Source organism: Rousettus aegyptiacus, unplaced genomic scaffold (assembly GCF_014176215.1).
Source record: "Rousettus aegyptiacus isolate mRouAeg1 unplaced genomic scaffold, mRouAeg1.p scaffold_m13_p_17, whole genome shotgun sequence".
NCBI lineage: Eukaryota > Metazoa > Chordata > Mammalia > Chiroptera > Pteropodidae > Rousettus > Rousettus aegyptiacus.
This window is the reverse complement of record NW_023416292.1, coordinates 40,590,373-40,606,972: the sequence shown is the minus strand read 5'-3', so window position 1 is coordinate 40,606,972 and position 16,600 is coordinate 40,590,373. Positions and strand designations below refer to the sequence as shown.

Here is a 16,600-nt window from a genome sequence, read left to right as displayed (position 1 = left end):
GAGGCATAAAGCTAATGAACTTGTCCACAGTCACACAGACAACAAGAAAATGAACCAGGCTGGGGTTTGACACAAGACAGCCTGATTCCAGAATTGGCAGCCTTATGATATTCTATAACATACTGTATTTATCAATACAAATTTGAGAATATTTATTTTAATGTATATATTTAATAAGATGTATACATATATTTATACATGTGGAAAGATATATAAATATTACTTCCTTGGATATCTTTTTATTTATTATGGTCAATGGAAGAGGAGGGTTAGGAATTAATTGAAGAATTCTTAGATTATTTAGACCTTTGGCTTTCACACCTTCCTTTTGTTTTCAGAAAACAAAGAATAGAACAAAAGAAAAAGACAAGTTTAACAATTTTTCTATAGTTTGATATTAGTTCTGCTGGGGATTGGTTTAAAAAGGAAAGCAGACTGAATGTAATGATCAAAGTACCATCAAGTTTACGTACCCATCTATTATATTCCTATTATCACTAGTGCTTCCCTGGGTACCAGCTTAGAGCAGGACAGTGGATGGTGTAGAGTGTGCATGGGTAAAGTTTCAATAACACAATTTTAGCTGTCTCTGAATGAGCCTTGCCGGCATAATTGATGCACTATTGTCCCTACCATTCCTTTCTCTTCCCACCTTAGTATCCCACAGACTCTCATGGCTGTAGTTTTAGGACTATTAGTGGTCAAGTCATTGCTTGAGGCCTCACACAGTGACTAGGAGAGGCTGCCCTCAGCCATCAATTTTGCCTCTTATCTCGTTCCCTCCACTCCATCCTCCAAAGCACTGCTAGACTAACATTTTTAATATGCAAATCTGGTCACATCCCTCCCTTTAAAATCCTTCTAGTCTACGACCATGTTACCCTGAACACTACCAATCCCATCTGATCTCTGAAGCTAACTGGGTCGGGCCTGGTTAGTACTTACATGGGAGACCACCTAGGAAGACCAAGTACTATAGGTGTAAAAAAAAAAAAAAAAAATTCCTTCTAGAGATTCCCACCTCCTGTGGGATGAAATCTAACCTCCCTAACCATGGTGTAAAAGGCCCTTGACGATATAGTTCCACCTACCTGTTTGCTCCTCTATTAACCTCACCTACTTGAAAGTCCTGGGACAGTCTTCAGTCTCACACAGATCCACATCTTTGTATATCTTGTTTCCTCTCTTGTAATATCCCCCATCAATCCCCACTCACATCACCATACACTTACATGATTAACATCTTTGCATCTCATTTTAAAGGCTGCCTCTTATCTAAAACCTCCCTGACTGCTTCGGGCCACCATAAGTGATTAATAAAAATTGTGTCCCAACCTGCCTCCTATGTATATTCACATATCGTGTGGCAATTGTTCATTTGTGTGTCTGTCTCCCACGTAGACTATATGCTCCTTATAGGAAGAAGGCTCTACTTTTCACCTTTGTGAATGGCATTTAATAAATAATTAATGGATGAATAGATGGGTAGATGAATGGATGGTTGAATGAAAGAACAGATCAATGGTATCTTTCACAGTGATAATTTCTTTTATTTACATTTAAAATTACCAAAGAACCCCAATATATATTATCTCATTTAGACATGACAACGAATTTTCTGAGATGGATATTAGTGACAATTTACACATGAGGAAATAGGTTCGGTAAAGAGACCTGCCAAGCATCACACAGGTTTAGTCATACTAAAACTTGTGACCTTCCTAATATATCACAGCTCTTTCTCATAATACATTAGTGTTTTAAATGTAGTCATTTAATGGTCCATAGATTTATAGAGTTTTATAGCTGGGAGACTCCCCCAGTCAATCCCTCTTATTGGAAACATAAGTAATGAAATTGCTCAAATTTCCACCATCTTTAGTGGCAGACCGAGGGCTGGAAAATGGCTTCATGGGCCCTAATTCCAACCTTGTAGATTCTTAGACCCAGGCTCTGCCACTCACTGGCTGTAAGACTCTGCTGCAAGTTGCTTAACTTCGCTGTGCTTCAGTGCTCTATACTAATAAATTACAGCAATAATAATAATAATAATAATAATAATAACCTACCTCATAGGTTTGTTGTGGGGATTTAAATGACCTAACCATTGGAAACTCTTACAAGATTGTCTCATACAGTAGGTGTTTTACAAATATTAGCTATTAACCATCCTCATTTCACTTGAGTGTGTTCTTCCTCTTTCACAAATCAATAACATTAAAGAAGTGTAGTGTAGCGACAGATGTCACATCAAATGAAAAGAGGTAAAAGGCAAAAAGCGATATGATGCATGTTTGAGTGGAAATAATAAGTTATTTGACTGGAAGATATTATAAGTGAATGACAGGAAAATCTATCCTTGAGGTCACAGGCAAACAAATTGGGTTAGGTTTTTCCTTCCCTGAAACTACTCATTTTCTGAGGAGAGATAAATTAACATGAATTATATTGCAAGTTTGAAAAATGGTAAAGTGATAGCAACCATTTTTTATTACTTATTCTCTCCGTGGAATAATTAGTTTTATTCCTCTTTCTGCTAACTGAAATAAGTAAATGCGCAAATATATACATAAAATACAACCAGCAGTGAGCACACCATCTTAACTACTGAAGGACTATTAGATTATACTCATTGTCTCTCCTACTAAGCTCCAGCAGCTGTTTTCCTCTGGAGGGAAAATTCGGTCACTGTTCTCATTAATCAGCCCTATCAGAACTGCATTTACGTATTTAAGTCTTGTCATCCTGGCTTTCGGGAGCAGTCAGATTAGGCGAGGCTATACTGAAACAACAAAATTGCATCAGCTTACAAGGGCAGAGATTCATTTGTCATTCATGCCTCATGTCATGGTGGAGCGGCTGCAGCTCTGCACTATTTCTCATTCTGAGACTAACCTAAAGGAGGAGCCTCTGGAACATTGTGGGCATCACAGGGAGAAACAAAGAGTGTGGCAAAGCATGAGCCAGTTCTCAGGGCTTCTGTATGAGTGTGACACACATTACTTCCACCACTTTCATTGGCCAAATCAAGTCACACAGCCACGCCTGTCTTCAATAGGGTGACGTGGATATCACTGGACAGTAATATAATCTATTACACATACCTATTGCTATCATTACTGATTTTTTTACCTACTGAGTTTCAGTAGATTCTGTTTTTCCAAGGTTAGTGTAAATTGTCTTTCATGCTTTCTGTTTATTTCTGTGTGACTATTGATTAGTTTTGTGAAGTTTGGTAGTGAAGAGAATATTACTGTCCCAAAGAAGTCATACATTGTAAAAAAAGCTAAGGGTTTTGTTTTGTTTTGTTTCGTCCAATGTTAGATTATCACATCACTATAGTAATGCATTTTAATGCAAATTCTCATGACTTTCTATATTGTTTTTTCAACTCTCTATTAGACCAGTGAATGTATATACTTCCAAATCTGTTGCCCCAGGTGGGGCTGGCATTTATAATAATTACAATTTTGTTTTCATAAATACTTTGTAACAAAATGATTCAAAGAAATTGAGAGCATCTTCTAGAATAAAAATAATAGTCTTTAATCCTAGCTCTACCACCAAACTGTTCTGTGATTTTAAAATGGGAACGTCTATGTCTCTGGGTTTAGAAAGTGATGATGTCACCCTTAATGGAACTGGTGAGATTGGATAGTGTTCATTATTTAGTGACTGTAATGGGCCCTGAAAGCATTCTGCAATCCATGTGCCTTACAATGCCAACTCACCAAAATCAAGGAGAAGGAAAAAAAATTATTTTGAAAGTCATTCTCCCCATGAGTCAGGGAAAAACTAACTTTTGCATAATTTACCACACATATAGTTTCCAAAATTTCATTAACCAATTTGAGTTTGTATTTTGACCCAAATTATCCAGACTCAAATTACCCTAGCTCCATGAAATGGACCACAACACAAATTAGGAAAGGCAAGTTGCTTTCTTCAAAGGATTACATAAAATTCATTGTTTTGCCAAAATCCATCTGTAGCAGCATTTCTCAATCCTTTTTTCATTGTCATCCCTTTAAGGAGCCTTTTAAGATATTTTTTTACTCATCATCCACACACAAGTTTAATACCACAGATATACTGTATATCTGATTATTATATGTATAACTGTGCTTTATACATTAAAAGTTAGAACCATTTCTTACTCCATTGGGAGTAATTCTGCCCTATTGAGAACACACTATCTTTAGAAAAGATGCCTTCCTCTCTCATGAACGTCTGTTTTATACTTAGGTCATCACTTTCTGCTCTTCTTCTTCAGACATGCTCTTTTCCATTTTCTCAAATCTGGATCTTTGTTCATGCTATGCCATCTTGCTGGAATAACCTCTCCATTTCTGCTGAGTACAACCATTTTTAAAGGACCAGATAAAGCTGTACTTCCTCCAAGTACAATTTTTTTTCCAGATAGTAAATAAACCTCCTTCTCCCTAGAACATTTACCTTTAAGAGAGGACATTTTTTTACCATAATAAAAAACTCCAGTCTACTTCGGAATATGGTTATTTAAGAGATTGTAATCTGTTAGATGGCAAGAACTGCTAATCTATGTATCTCCCACAAGAGAGTGCACAATGAATATTTGTTGTATTGAGTTTATTAATTTATGGCTCAATCTATTCTTGCAAATACTTCATATTAAAAATAGGCACCAGATGACAAAGAAGTGTCGTCATTTATATGAGCACATGCACATAGACACACACATACACATGTGCTACCGCACAGCTAGGGAGGAGAAATGGGCTTTTCCTTCAACCCTTCCTCTTCTGCACATCAGAACTGGGATCCCTCCTTGGAAAGTTCCCTGATATAGTCTAAATCTGTGCCATTTCCTCATATGGTCAACTCTTCCATCCACAGTATATGTCTTTCCACATCACCAGTCATAACCATCTTTCCAATCATTTTTACTCAGGATTATCTTCCTGAAACACAGTCCATGATCTTATTCTGCTGTTCAGCTGCTTCAGAACTGCAGACACTGGAATAAATCAAATCAACTCAACATGACTGCTATGGACTGAACTATGTCTCCTCCAAAATGCATATGTTGAAACTCTAACCCCCAATGTAATGTTATTTGGAGATGGGTCTTTCGGGAGGTAATAACGTTTAAATGAAGTCATAAAAATAGGACCCTCATGATGGGATAAGTGCCCTTATAAGAAAAGATACTAGAGAGCTTGTTCTCCCTCTTTCTCTGCCACATGAGGACACAATAAGAAGGCATCATCTGAAAGCCGAGACAAGAGCTCTGACCAGAAACCAACCAAGCTAGCACCTGGATCTTGAACTTTCAGCCTCCAGAACTTTGATAAAATAAATTTCTGTTGTTTAAGAACACAGTTGATGGTATTCATTATAGCAGCCTGAACAGACTAATCTAATAGCCTTCAGATCCTGCTTCAAATAGCCTTACCTAATCAACTCCAGCAGCTAAGGCTCCCCACAAAGAATAGTCAGATCTAGTTAGACCTATACCCTTTATAAAATGTATAGATTGCATGGTTTGCACTAATACTGAGATGAGCAGTTGTATCCAAATTCAAAATACCTTACCTTCTTATACTAAAAGTAATATTAAGAGGGAGAAATTTGATCAAAAATATTCATGCACTTATCAAATATTGTTGTTCATCTATTATAAGCCAACCCTTAATCTAGATGTTATTAATCCAAAAGTCAAGATGAACAGTTTCTACCTTCCTGGAACCTGCAGTTTAGTCTGATGGAGGAGCACAGAACTTTACTATAAGCAAATTGGAAAAGTACTTTCTTTTTCTTAAGACTAAATCTCCATGTAGCTTCATATTTGGGCCATAGATAAGCAGTTAAGTAGCTTACACATTATGCATCTCTTATTTCAACTAAAAATGAGGCACTCTCTGACTTTCTGTCTCTGTCTCTGTTTCTCTCTCTCTCTCTCTCTCTCTCTCTCTCTCTCTCTCTCCCTTGATATCTTTTTCTTATGTGTAGATAAATAGAATAAAAGTTCTCCCCTACAATTTTTTTCTTATTCGACTACAGAAAAGAAGATTGAAGAGACAACTCCCACTGTGCTTTACCAAAAATTCTTAAGGGTCAACAGGCTTTCTGGGAAAATCCTAGCAGAAAGCTATGACATGAGACAAAGGATGTTTACATTTCTGAGGATTTATTCTCTATCGACTTTTTGAAATAAACAGGCTAAATCGAATAATAGTAGGGATCTAAGAAATTGTGCTTTGTCCCTATGTTTTGGAGGATAATTTTTTTTCTCTTTCTAAAGTTAAAATCTGTGCCCTACAAAGATTCAAATTTAGAGAAAATAGTTTTAAACTAAGATCTATGAGTTTTCTTTTTGAAGTTAATGTAACCCCAAACAGATATAATTATGCTTTATTTCCTTTTGTGAGAATGCTTTTGCATATATTATGTGTCCTCCAGTGTCACACAGCAGCTATTCATGTTGATGACATAATCTTCTACTTAGCCAATTCTTATCCAAAGATTAAGTGCTAAACTATGAGAGGATTGTGGACAGCCAAGCACAATTCCAAATAGATGCTCAGTCCCTAAAACGGGCTTTTATTCACAGCTGAAGTAGGGTCACATCTCTCACTCCTTTCCTATCTTTTAGCAGCTTAAGGTTCACCCATGTGAATTCCTCTCTCACATCTGGTGCATGTCTTGACATTTTTGTGGAAGTCATCATCATTCATCGATGTGCCTGAGGTCTCCCATGTGGGAGAGGCTTTACTATGCAGCAGCACTATCATTTTAAAAACACAAATTAAATAGACAGTACATGGATTTCACAGGTCTTCTGTACTATAGGATTAAGGGTAACAAAACCTTTCTGGAAAAGAAACTCGGATGCTAAAAACTTGCTATGCACCACAGCAAACAAACAAACAAAAAAAAATGGAGAGACAAGAGATCTTCGTAAAGATCAAATTCTTAGGCAAGCTTAATCAAGTCTTTGACAGTTTTTTGCATCATTTTTCTTTTTAAAATAGAAATAATAAAAGTCTCTCAATCCTAAATGTCCTAATAAGAGCAAAGCCTCGGAGTTTTGGAAGAGAGATCAAGCTACTTGAGTATTTTTAATATACTGTACCTCAAAATATGTATTTATTTCAAAAAATAGTTAAAATTTTCTGAATGATTGTCAAATGTCATATACTTTGTCGAACTGTTTCACCTCTCTACAACACTATGAGTGAATACTATTATTATTCTTACTTTACAGGTTTGAAACTTATGTTATAAAGAAGATGCACAGCTGGTAAATATTGAAGCCCTGATTTTAACTAATACTACTTATCACTACGCAATATTGCATCTCCATAATTTTCATTAGGAGCTTTACTCTTATCACCACCCCCACACCAGCCTCATCGCCAGCCCACTAGCTCTACCCTAGCAGGAGACAGTTATTTAATACATCATACAAAACTAAGTAGATGAAGTTGTGTACCATTTGGTTTAGAGTTAGACTGCGAGCTCTGCCTTACTTCCATGGGAGCATATGCAATTTATTTAACCTTCTTGTGTTTTTGTTTTCTCATCTGTAACAATATCTACTTGCAGAGTTATTGTAAGCATTAAGTAAGATAATCCCATTTAACACTTAATATCTATTACTTAATCAGTTCTTTGTGTTAACACATGAAGACTGTCTTTTTAAGCTTTGTATTCTCCGTGCTTACTTAATGCTTGGTTTAAAGCAGGTTCTCAATAAGTCATAAATTGATAAATCAGTGAATATAAGGTAGGCTGGGGTTCATTATCAAAGGAGGGTAAGCCTACACCAAAACCAGGTTCTGTAGCAAATGAGAAGTCAGAGAGATGACCAAGGTAGGATCCTCAGTCACTAAAAGAAGAAATATCAGATGCACGCAGGGTAAACACGACCACTGGGGCTAAGAGTAAATCAAGGTCAATGTTGGCTGAAGCTTAAAGAAGAGAAGCAGGCAGAGTATTAATACGGGTGCATGCTCCAGATTATAAAAGGTAACTCGTCTGTCATTTTTCTGCTCTTCCTTCTGTGAATAAACATTTCTGGGTACTTTTTATGTATCCAGAACTGTACTAGACTCTAAGATTACAATAAATAAAATCATTAGAATTACTTAATTTGCCAAAAAAGTTTTATACTGTATATTTATGATTTGTGTGAGACTTTTTCTGTATGTAAATCTTTTATAAAAATTAATAAAAATAAACATTGTATCAGTCTTTGTAAAAAAAGATTACTTAATTTGCTTATTTCCTTATCAAGTTTATTATCTTATTACTCTTATTTGAATTGCAAAGAAGGTTCTTACTAAAGTAGTTACAGGGGAATTTTTTCTGCCTTACTTTCCACTGAGGCATCAGTATGAACTATATCAGATGCCAGATTGGGTGTGAGATAGATGGCCATATGCAGAATTTGTTCCCCACAAAAAGTTAGAGAAGTGGCTTCCTAGGTCATGAATCCACCTCACTCACTTTGAAAATAGAAAAAGGGGAAAGGGAGATAGAGAATGAAAATGGAAGAGAGTGTGAGAAGAGATTTCTTTAGAGAGAGCTGTGCTCTGAGTTGCATCCCACTTGCCCAGGGCAGGGGTGTGTTCTGCTATTACCTCATTTCCCTCCAGCACAGTGAATGGACTTTTTAGGCACGCACTGTCTGAAGAATTAGGTTTTCCTTAGCAGTTGCCGCACACAGAAAACTGAAGCCTGACTCAAGTCTGTGCTAGCCACAGTGACCTGTGGCAAGGTCCCCAATGGGGTGGCCCTGTTGGGATTAAGCCACCCTCCCAAAGTGGTTTTGGGACAAAGGAGTTTGAACATTTCTGGTGAATGAGTGTGATTCCCCGGCAAAACAAGCTGACATGATGTCAATGTGGATACTGTGAGACAGAGCAACCTAGAGGAACAAGGGAATCCCAGGACCAAAAAGCTAGAAGACTGGGAGGAGGATTCAAGATGGCATAGAAGGTAAAGGCTGTACACGCTTCCTCTAGCGACCACGCTGAAATTATAACTACAGAGCAACCAGTATATAGAGTCACCAGAGGTCTGGCTGAACAGAAGTCACACAACTAGGTCACCTCAAATAACGAGTCACCACAAAACAGTAGGCAGGGCAGAAACACAAAAGAGCCTGGTCCCACAACCATGAGTGGTGATCGAGAATCAGAACAATCTTGGCTGCAGAGTCCCCACCCCCACCACACCCGCGCCTGAGAAGCAAGGGGTCCCACCCACACACAGGGCTCCCCAGCTCAGGGTTTCAGTGCCGGGAATTGAAGTCCCCCTAATTTCTGGCTATGAAAACTAGCAGAGGTTGCAGCTAAGACAGTGAGCTGCGGAAAGCAGAGACCTTCCTCTTAAAGGGGCCATGCCTGGCCTTACTCACTGATTGGCTCACTCGCTCAAAACTCCCGTGTGGTGGCAGCTGCTTGAGGGGCACCAGGGACAGAGGTGGAGACGTTGAGTTGTCGGGCTTCAGGGTGAGGGCTGGAGAGGCAGTTTGTACAGGCAGAGTTGTTGTTCCTTTGTTGAGCCCTCCCTCTTCCATCCTGCAAACGCAGGCAACATCAACTTAGATGACACAGGTTGCTCCACCCAGGGAATCTGCTTCTCCCAACTTGTAGGCCCACCCAAGCTGCTTCCAGTGATTTATTCCATCCAAATAGGCTGTCTTGGCTCCTGCTGCAAACTTTCCTAAAATCTCTAGAAGTCTCACAAACCCAAAGAAGCAACATCTGGCCTCTTGCACTGTATCTCTTGCTAAGCAGCCCAAACTGTGCACTAGTGGCAGCCAGCCTCAGTTTCAGACTTGACCCCTCAATGCACCTATAAGCCCAGCACAAGTGGCAGCCATATGCGGATTGCTTGGTGACTATTACCAAGTGGCCCTGAAGTTACACAGGATGCGACTGAAATGGACCTGCAATTGGACCCCTTTCAGGTCTGTGCCAAGAGGCCCTACAGGACACCTACTACATAAAGTCACTCTACTAAGACCGGGTGACTTAGGAGCCCTACCTAATACATAGAAACAAACACAGGGAGGCAGCCAAAATGGGGAGACAAAGAAATATGTCCCACATGAAAGAACAGAACAAAACTTCAGAAAAAGTGTTCACCAAAATGGAGACAAGCAACCTACCAGATGCAGAGTTCAAAACACTGGTTATAAGGATGCTCAAGAAACTTAGGGGAAGAGTAGATGATCTCAGTGAGAACTTTAACAAAGACATAAAAAACATAAAAATGGAGACGGAAATAAAAGAGAACCAGTCAGAAAGGAAGAATACAATATCTGAGATAAAGAATATATTAGAGGGAATCAATAGAATGAAGGAAGCAGAGATTCGAATCACCAATATAGAGGATGGAGTAGCAGAAGACACCCAATCAGAACAGCAACAAGAAGAAAGAATAATGAAGATAATATAAGGAGCCTATGGGATAACATCAAATGTCACTACATTCACCTGATAGGGATAATCAGTAGGAGAAGAGAGAGAGCCAGAAATTGAAAGCCTATCTAAAGAAATAATGTTGGAAAACATTCTTAACCTGGTGAAGGAAATAGACATACAACCCTAGGAAGCTCTGAGAGTCTCTAAAAAAAATGAACCTAAAGAGGCCCACACCAAGACACATCATAATTAAAATGCCAAAGGTTAAAGACAAAAAGAGAATCTTAAAAGCAACAAGAGAAAAGTAATTAGTTACCTTCAAGGGAGCTCCCATAAAATTGGCAGCTGAATTCTCAAAAGAAACTTCAGGACAGAAAGGCTTGGCACAAAATATTCAAAGTGATGAAAACCCAGTACCTACAACCAAGATTTCTCTATCCAGCAAAGCTAGCATTTAGAGCTAAGGACAGAAAGAGAGCTTCCCAGACAAGAAAAAGCTAAAGGAATTCATCACCACCAAGCCAGCATTACAGAAAATGTTTAAGGAACTTCTTTAGAAAAAAGAAAAAAATATGTAACAAAAACATGAATAAAGAATGGCAATAACTACATATCTATTAACAAGTACTTCAAATGAAAAAGAATTAAGTGCTCAGTGCTCAATAGAGAGAGTGGCTTAATGGATAAGAAAACAAGGCCCTTATATATGCTTCCTTCAAGAAACCAATTTTAAATTAAAAGACACACACAGACTAAAAATAAAGGGATGGGAAAAGACATTACATGATAGACCAAGAGGATATTCTCAGAAGAATACACAAAAATGCCCACCAGAGAGAGAATAACCTTAGAAATGTCCCCAGCCCTGACAAGGCAAGTTATGACCTTTTCTATCCCCTTAATCCTGTCCTTCCCAACCTCATCAGAGACAGGAGCAAGCTCAAAAACTGTAAGAACATTGTTAAGGAGGAGGAAAGTACAAAGCATAGAAAGACAGAAGCCAACCATGTAACTCCCATTATGTCTATCAACTAGAAGGCCTAAGTTGGAAAAAGGAAAAACATCTGATAAGCAGAGAGTTATGGAGCCTGCCCAAGTTCTGATTCCGCAGCAAGAGATAACTGCACCCATTGAATGTCTAAAATAGGGCTGAAAAAGGCAATGACAAAGTCGTGTTTTTATTACATGTCATGAGGCATGTTTTACCACAAAGATCTGAATCTCACAACTCATCTTTCTCAATCTCTTTGTTCTCTGTTGTCTCTGCCTCTCTCTCTTTCCCTCACCTCTCCCTGCTTCCTTCTTCTCTCTCCCTTCCTTCTGCCTATGTGTCTATCTGTCTCTTTATCATTTAAAGGAAGTAAAAAGAATTGATATTATAACATACCAAGATAGGTAAATAACATTCCCAACATACCAAATTTGAACCCTTTATTAGTCAGCATTCTATTGCAGAGAACAGAACTCACACATAAAGCACTTAGTCTAAATAGAGTCTTGTGAATATTAAGTGCTCAATGAATAAAAGCTGTTATTACTTTAAATATCACCTCTTGGGCATTGCTGAGGGACAAGTCATCTTGAGAATCATTCCCTTTTTCTTTTCAGATGTTGTTCTGCCCACAAAGAAATGTATTGTGCATTCTCTTTCAATTCATACTTTTTGTTTGCAAATACCAAGCCTCTTTCCAATCATTAGAAATAATAAATCACACTTGTACATTCCAAACTCTGAAGAAAGTTAAATATTTACAAAGTTCTGCATGGCAAATAAAGAACAATTCATTGAGACAGGCCCTATAGGAATGATTCTCTACACATTTTTGGAAAACTCTACCAGGAATTTGGCCTCAACATTATATCAATAATTCATCTGACAGTTAATGTTATCACTGCTTTTAACTTCCTCAGATCCATACAAAAATAAAATACAGCAAGCTCAACAAGAGCTGCTGGTTAAACTAGTATTCTTCTGTAAGCTAAACTTTGGGTAATGTTAATTGCAATCACTTGGAAGACATAATAAAGCAGAAATTTTTTCCCTTTTTTTCTGCCCTTCCCTGCTCCAAGTCAAATGGTAATGAGTACTCAACTTTTTAGCCATTCATTGTTAACAAAAAATTTTAAATTTCCTAGATTTTTATGAAAACATGTATCCATAAAATCAAATATCGAAATAATTAACAATTTAATTAATTTTAGTGGTCTACGAAACACTTTCACTATTCATCACTCTTGCAATGCTCCCCTATCTCCTATGAGTTAGGCTTTATCATCCTTAATTTATAGATTAGGAAACTAAAGCACAAGGTCAACCAACTAGTGAATGCTGAGTTATAACTCAACTATTAGACTTCTGAACCCAAAGTCTTTGTATATCTCAGTATATTAGGTTTTCTCTGCCTCTTTAAAGAAAATGCTTTCTGCTCTTCACTGAAAATTAGTCATCTATTAGGTAGTAGAGTGATCCAACAGTTAAGACACACGAGGAGGACAGAGGAACCTTGATTCTCCTTTCACAGTTACTAAATGACCAGGGGATGTGGCAAATACTCTCTTGGGCTTTCATATTTCCACATGTGAAATTGACGTTCTCTCTGTCTTCCAGAGAAGGTAGTAAGAGTGAGAAGGGAGTAGATGAGGGTAAGGAAGAGTATCAAATGGTAGGAAGTAGAGCTAACTTCAGCCTTTCCAAGTGTATGGTTTACCATAGGCCTTGGCAAATGGCATGAGCAAATTCAGAAAGGCAATGGAGAAATGATTAGGAGGATTCCAACAGAATACCCAAAAGCATCTCTTGGTAGCAGCAAATCCAGCATTAGGAAGGGCTGAGCAGCTTCATACACTGAGTTTATTAGTCAACAACTCCAGGAGAACTCCCATTGTGAGCTGAGTAAGTACAGATGCAAGTGGGCTTATCTGGGAGGATAAAGGATGGGAAGAACCAGAGAAAGTGTCCATGAAGTGCTCTGAGCTCTTTAAAGATAAACACTGGTACTCCAAGGTGCCGTCAACAATGTCTGTTTATGGTACTGGAAGGGACACATTAATTTTGTATTATATGTTCATTTTGTTTATACCTATAAGAAGTATGATTGATAAATTTGATTCACTAGGTAGACATAGTTGGTAATCTCACTCTCACTAATACACAAAGGAAAAGGTTTTATCTTAACAGTTTTGTTTGTTCTCTTTCTGTGCCATACCTTAAAGATTATTTACTTTCATCAGCTTCTTGTGAGCTATGGTATTTCTTTTTCCCAAAGGACTGCAAACAAGAATTCTACCTCCAGACATGATCTTACCTTCTTCCCCTAATATCTACCTTCCCACTTTCTTTTAACTATCATTCCCTTTCCATTTACACTCACACCATTAAACAGATATGTCCCAATTTAAGAAAGTTTAAGAAATAAAAAAAAAATCAACTTACTAATATAGTAACCATGAGTGACAGTCTTGTTAATATTTATTTTCCAAAGTACATTTAAAATTTAATGTATTTTAAAAATATATTATCCAGTACTTCTCCATCTGCATAAAATGCGGTTCACTCTTATTATCTTCCTTTAGAGAACCATTAAGTAGCAACAACAACAACAACAAAAAACCAATAGAATCAGAATTAATTCTCAATATTATATTATCACATTTCTATGTCATGCTGGCTTCAGCAATGCCATGAAATGGATACTACTAGATCAGCCAGTGGATTTTGAGAAAGTTGTAGCCATATTATAATTTGGACTTCATTACAGATATTTCAGACCCTAATTACCTTTTTGGCATGGGACAATTTTGTATTTCCTCAGCATATTAATCAGCCTGGTGATCTATAAAATAGAGACATTAGACCATTTGAATACTCCACAGTCGATAAAAAGGCCAGTCAACTCTGGTCATCCTTCAAAATTACAAGTAAATCTTTGTGAAAAATAATACTGGAAGAAAGCTATGAATAGTTATTTCCTCTTTTCAAGGAATAATGTCTTGCTCTTACAATTCTTTCAACATACAAACTAAAAGTCAGTTTTAAGTTTGTCATAATCCCCTCAAGCCATGGAGATAAAATTGCTATTCTCACACTATGAGATTTTAAATTCTGTTCCCAGGAACACCATAGGTTAAGTTCTGTTACAGAAAAGAATTAAGCTTGGCAAATACATGTAAGTTAATTTCTCTGTTACATTAGCAAAATAAAGTTATTCTTACAAAAATTTTTTAAATTGTGCTTAATACGGAGCCAGCTTTATGCTCTAATTTTTCCTTCCCTGAAAGACTTTAAAAGTAATGATCAAGGTGCTTCAAATTAATTAATTAATTAATTAATTAATTGAGTATCTGGCCAAGGTGAAGTCACTGTCTGCTAGAAAGGAGAATCTTTATAGCATTAGCATCAGTGAATCACCTTGTCAGGAAAGTTATAAAGAACATTCTTTCTTTCAGACTCCAGACCTGACAGGCTTGTGGAAAAATAGATGGTTGATAGATAGATGATTATAGTAGATAGATAGATAGATAGATAGATAGATAGATAGATAGATAGATGGATGATAGATAATAGATAGATGGATGAAAAAGAAATTCCTCCTAAATTGCTGAAAAGCTAAAAAAGTATGCATATACTCACTAGCTTTTATCTTAAGATAAGAGAGTAAATATCAGGATACACTTTTTTTCATTTCCATCTAGTTCTATGGTGGTCACTCCCAAATTCATTGCTGAGTTGTTGCTGGAAATAAAAACAGGTTCATGAGAAGAGCAGGGGCAGCAAACACTTGGAATTATTTCCTTCCAAGGAATCCTCTGAAAGTAATATACATCAGTCCCTGGTCTCACCACTATCCTGAGAAGCATATAATATTAGTTCTAAAAGGTGTCCTACAGCATTAGAACAGACCTATTCATGGTTTACTCCACAGAATTCTGGAGTTTCCACAGAGGTGACTTAGGGGGCCACCCCAAAGGCAAAAGTGGGGCAAATCTAGCAGGACACCTGCTATAGCTCACAACATGTACACAAACGTGCAAACACACCCCTACATCCAATGTAGCACTACTTTTATTTTTGAATTTTACACTTCTATGTAAGATTTCCTTTAAAAAGGGATTGCACTGTCAAGAAAAATATATTGACTCCAGTTCAATCCCCTTGTTTCATAAATGAGAAAACTAAGATCTAAAGAGATTGAATGACTTTCCCAGGACCACATAAATAATAAGTAACCAAGCAAAGACTTGAATCCATGACCTTTGAATCTATAGCTAACCTCTTTTTAATACTTTGTTATTTTTCTTCATGTCAAACAGTCAAAAGTTTACCAAATGTGTCCAGTACCACTCCTATGACCTACATTAGTTTATCCAAAACAAAGTAAACTTATTATTAATGATGTAGATTGAATAAATTAAAATCAATAAAACTAAACTTCTCTCATGAAATTTTTTAAATCCTCCTAAATCTCTAGGCAGAATCTTCCTTTAAATCTTTAATCTGGTAAATATCAATAAGCTCAAGAAACAGGTCTTGTAAAGGTAATATAGCTCCTGCACATCTGTCAAGGCAAGGTAATGATGTGGTCAAAGAATGACCCAGATCTGGAATAGATTTTTTTTTTTTATGCCTACAGCACCCAGTCTTCCTAGGTGGTCTCCCATCCAAGCACTAATCGGGCTCGACCCTGCTTAGCTTCTGAGATCAGCTGAGATCGGGCATGTTCAGGGTGGCATGGCTATAAACACATTTTAAAGTTTTATCAATAAGTTTCTGAAAAGCAAGCTTTTGAGGAGGTGGGATAGGGAAATGATATGACAAAGGCTTAGAAAACCAAGATTTTATTTTCAGTTCATCAATATTGTCTATAAATACGAACGAATTATGAAAAAGAAAGGAACCCAGTGAAGTAAGCCCTTCATTCAGGGCCATTTCTTTCTAGAGACTTCTGCCTCTTTTAGGAAAGAAGATGAGATTTTGACCAGAGATTCTGTAAGCCTTGAAAGCTAGAGGAAACTTTCTCTGGTTAAATACCCCATATTTTAGGTTATGACCCCAAAGGGCTGAGCCTCAGGAGTAAGGATAAACCAGAAATAGTTCAACCTTTGCAGGGAGTGAAGAACAGCTTCATATCATATTAACCTCTATAATTAGAATGAGATGATCTGGGTTGCTAGTGTTCCTAGACTCT

The 16,600-nt window shown here is 37.3% G+C and overlaps 1 long non-coding RNA gene and 1 pseudogene across 2 annotated transcripts in view; both read right to left on the bottom strand.

The window, feature by feature from the left end:
- The window catches only part of LOC107501421, a 98,492-nt gene extending 88,565 nt beyond the window's left edge, over positions 1-9,927 (bottom strand). Inside the window, exon 1 of one of the 2 annotated variants that reach the window (XR_004955281.1) lies at positions 9,404-9,927. This is a non-coding gene — a long non-coding RNA (uncharacterized LOC107501421). The remainder of the gene's footprint in view (positions 1-9,403) is intronic. The other variant, XR_004955280.1, reaches the window with a different exon arrangement.
- A 6,109-nt stretch (positions 9,928-16,036) lies between these two features.
- On the bottom strand, positions 16,037-16,155 carry LOC118613079 (annotated as a pseudogene).
- Between the last annotated feature and the right edge of the window lie 445 nt (positions 16,156-16,600).